Below are 4,984 nucleotides of genomic sequence, written 5' to 3'. Positions count from 1 at the left end.
AATGTGAATGTAACTTTGTTAAATTGATGTAATAAACTGTAGCTTATATTCAAGTATGACAATGCATATTGTGTGTGTGTGTTTATATATATATATATGTGTGTGTGTGTGTGTATTTGAGTGTGTGTGTATCCAGAAAGTATTTACAGCGCTTCACTTTTTCTACATTTAGTTATGTTACAGCCTTATTTCAAAAATGGAGTAAATACATTTTTGTCCTCAAAATTCAACAGACAATACCCCAGAATCACAATGTGAAAGTTTTTTTTTTATAATTGCAATAAAAAAATAAATAATTAAAAATCACATGTACTACATAAGTATCCACAGCCTTTGCTTAATACTTTGAGCAAAGGGTGCACCTCCATCCATCCATTTTCTACCGCTTATTCCCTTCGGGGTCGCTGGAGCCTATCTCAGCTACAATCGGGCGGAAGGCGGGGTACACCCTGGACAAGTCGCCACCTCATCGCAGGGCCAACACAGATAGACAGACAACATTCACACTCACATTCACACACTAGGGACCATTTAGTGTTGCCAATCAACCTATCCCCAGGTGCATGTCTTTGGAGGTGGGAGGAGGCCGGAGTACCCGGAGGGAACCCACGCAGTCACGGGGAGGACATGCAAACTCCACACAGAAAAGTCCCGAGCCCGGGATTCAACCCAAGACTACTCAGACCTTCATATTGTGAGGCAGACGCACTAACCCCTCTTCCACCGTGATGCCAAAGGGTGCACCTTTGGCAGTAATTACAGCATCAAGTATTTTTGAATACGATGCCACAAGCTTGGCAAACCTACCTTTGGGCAGTTTCGCCCATTCCACTTTGCAAGCACCTCTCAAGCTCCATTAGGTTAAATAGGAAGCGTTGGTTTTCATCCAGGATGTCTCCGTATATTGCTGCATTACAAAAGCCTAATGCTGCCACCACTATGCTTCACATTGGCTTGGTGATGAGCGGTGCCTGGCTTTCTCCAAACATGATGCCTGGCATTCATGCCAAACAGTTTTTAATCTTTGTCTCATCAGACCAGATAATTTTGTTTCTAATGGTCTGAGAGTCTTTCAGGTGCATTTTGGCAAACATTTTATTAAGAAATTGCTTCCGTCTGGCCATTATACCATGTAGTCCTGATTGGTGGATTGCTGCAGAGATAGTTTTCCTTCTGGAAGGTTCTCCTCTCTCCACAGAGGAATGATGTAGCTCTGTCAGAGTTAACATCAGATTCTTGTTCACCTCCCTTAGTAGACTAAGGTGAATGCAGTATTGCACAAAGACATCCTGGATGAAAACAAACACTTCCCATCCAATCTGATGAGCTTGAGAGATGCTGCAAAGAGGAATGGGCGAAACTGTCCAAAGATAGGTATTGCCAAGCTTGTGGCATATTATTCAAAAAGACTTAAGGCTGTAATTCCTGCCAAAGATGCATCAACAAAGTGTTGAGCAAAGGCTGTGAATACTTATGTACATGTGATTTGTATTTATTTTACTACATTTGCAAAAAATATATATATATACTTTTCACATTGTCATTATGGGGTATCATCTGTAGAATTTTGAGGACAAAAATGTACGTATTCCATTTTGGAATAAAGTTGTAACATAACAAAATGTGGGAAAAGTACAGCACTGTGAATACTTTCCGGATGCACCCTTGTGCTATTTTTAATGATCAACTTTGCAAAGCAGCATAATATTTGTGTCGCGGTTTGGCATGGGGTTAGTATTTCGTGACGCCAGAATGCGGAAGGACAGGAAGCAGTGTGCTGGTAAGAGACTTTCAATTCTCACTAGTAGTGCACAAAAGCATAAGAAGGCTTCACATAAGCAGAAAGCAGGATTACACTGGTAACAATTATAGCATGTATCTCTTGCAGCAACATACACAGTTAGCATGCAGCTAGCAATAACCAAGACAGTAGACGTTAACCTCAAACGTAGCAGTCGCGTGAAGTAAATAATAAACCTGCCTCGAGTGAATACGTATATGATAAATGGTAAATGGGTTGTACTTGTATAGCGCTTTTCTACCTTTATAAGGAACTCAAAGCACTTTGACACTATTTCCACATTCACCCATTCACCCACACACATTCACACACTGATGGCGGTGTGATTAGTGTTGGAAGCAGGCGGGCAAACTAATTAATAAACAAACTGGTGTGTATATTCAGCGCGCCGAGAAACAAAGTAAATAAAGGGGAAGGCAAGAAGCACTGGGAACAAAACTAAACACTAATCAAAGGGAACACCACAACAACCAAAACAGACATGACGTGTAAGGTCATGACAATTTGCCTCCAAATTAATTAAGATTATTAAATAATGACAGCTACATGTAATAATGTAGTATTTTAAACAATGTTGTTTAATCCTAAATGTTTATGTATGTATATATATATATAAATACATGTATATATACGTATATGTATATATATATATATAAATACATGTATATATACATATATTTATATAAATATATATATATATATATATATATATATATAATGCGTATATATATAAATGCATATATATAAATACATATATATATATAATTACACATATATATATATATATACACATACATAAATATATACATATACATACAGTACATAGTATACATATATATGTATATATATATATATACACACACACACACACACACACAGTACAGGCCAAAAGTTTGGACACACCTTTTCATTCAATGCGTTTTCTTTATTTTCATGACTATTTACATTGTATATTGTCACTGAAGGCATCAAAACTATGAATGAACACATGAGGAGTTATGTACTTAACAAAAAATGTATTCAAAATAGCCACCCTTTGCTCTGATTAATTTTTCACAAACTTCTGGCACTCTCTTTATGAGCTTCAAGAGGTAGTCACCTGAAATGGTTTTCACTTCACAGGTGTGCTTGAAGCTCATCGAGAGAATGCCAAAAGTGCGCAAAGGAGAAATCGGAGCAAAGGGTGGCTATTCTGAAGAAACTAGAATATAAAACATGTTTTCAGTTATTTCATCTTATTTTGTTAAGTACATAACTCTACATGTGTTCATTCATAGTTTTGATACCTTCAGTGACAATCTATAATGTTGTAAATAGTCATGAAAATAAAGAAAACACTTTGAATGAGGAGAAAAATATGGAGAAAAATACAATGACCTAGATGAATGAGAACATCCATACATACGGAGAAAATCCATGATTGATGACTAGAGGGCCTCGCCCCACTATTTGAGGAGGACTGCATTAAGAGTTGTGTTCATGAAAAGTTTTACTGCACATAACCATTACAAACTGTTTCCAAACACACAAGTCATTGTTCAGTTTTTTTTGTCATGATACAGATAAATGCTGTTTTTTTACTGGAGGCAGAGAAAATGAATACCATTATAGGGGTCGGCCAAACTAAATAAATACATACAGTGGGGTGCGGGGACTCCTAGAGGTAGGTGTAGGGCAGGGGTCCCCAAACTTTTTGACTCGGGGGGGCCGCATAGTGTTGAAAACATTTGGCCGGGCCAGGCTGTGTATGTATATATATATATATATATATATATATATATATATAAGCAGTAGAAAATGGATGGGATGGATGGATATATATATATATATATATATATATATATATATATATATATATATATATATATATATATACATTGTCTTTATATTCCGTTTTGTCATTTAACATCAATTAACATTGATGTTCATCAACATTTAACATTGTCACGTTATCGATGGGAAAATTCATTTTTAGACAATATGATTTGCCTGAGCGACTAGGAGACACCAAGAGTAAAAAGCGGTAGAAAATGGATTAGAAAGGAAAGATTTAAAAAAATAAAAAATAAAATAAATAAAAAAATATATTTTTAACTTGGGACTTCCTGTGGGCCGGATTTTGGATGCTGGGGTGCCGGATCCGGCCCGCGGGCCGTAGTTTGGGGAACCCTGGTGTAGGGTGTCACCAGCTAAATGACAGGTAGTTAATAGTAATAGACCCTTATTGGGTCCATTTATACACTCTCAGTTACATTAACATGGGGCAGCGTAGCTCGGTTGGTAGAGAGGCTGTGCCAGCAACCTGAGGGTTCCAGGTTCGATCCCCGCTTCTGCCATCCTAGTCACAGATGGTGTGTCCTTGGGCAGGACACTTCACCCACTTGCTCTCAGTGACACCCACACTGGTTTAAAAATGTAACTTAGATAATGGGTTTCACTATGTGAAGCACTTTGAGTCACTAGAGAAAAGCGCTATATAAATATAGTTTTCAATTTGTTATCTTAAAACATCTTAAAACTCATTTGCATACTCTAACCTTTCAATAGACCCCCTTATTAGACCAGTTGATCTGTCGTTTTTTTTCTTTTCTCCTCTGCCCCCCTCTCCCTTGTGGAGGGGGGGCACAGGTCCAGTAGCCATGGATGAAGTGCTGGCTGTCCAGAGTCGGGACCAGGGGTGGACCGCTCGCTTGTGCATCGGTTGGGGACATATCTGCGCTGCTGACCAGTCTCCGCTCGGGATGGTCTCCTGCTGGCCTCACTATGGACTGGACTCTCACTATTATGTTAGATCAACTATGGACTGGACTTTCACAATATTATGCTAGACCCACTCGATGTCCATTGCATCCGGTCTCCCTTAGAGGGGGGGCGGGGGTGGGGGCACCCACATCTGCGGTCCTCTCCAAGGTTTCTCATAGTCATTCACATTGACATCCCACTGGGTTGTGAGTTTTTCCTTGCCCTTTTGTGGGCTCTGAACCGATGTCGTCGTGGCTTGTGCAGCCCTTTGAGACATTTGTGATGTAGGGCTATATAAATAAACATTCATTGATTGATATAATTCACTTCACTTCTAAGATATTAATCATGTGGGCCCATAGATAGAAATGCTGTTAAATGTAACATGCTATTTTTGCCTTGTAGCATATAGTGTGGGATGGCTTCCCCTGTAGCTTAGCT

Source organism: Entelurus aequoreus, linkage group LG04 (assembly GCF_033978785.1).
Source record: "Entelurus aequoreus isolate RoL-2023_Sb linkage group LG04, RoL_Eaeq_v1.1, whole genome shotgun sequence".
Taxonomy (NCBI): Eukaryota; Metazoa; Chordata; class Actinopteri; order Syngnathiformes; family Syngnathidae; genus Entelurus; species Entelurus aequoreus.
The sequence above is the reverse complement of the archived record's forward strand: the minus strand, read 5'-3'. Positions refer to the sequence as shown.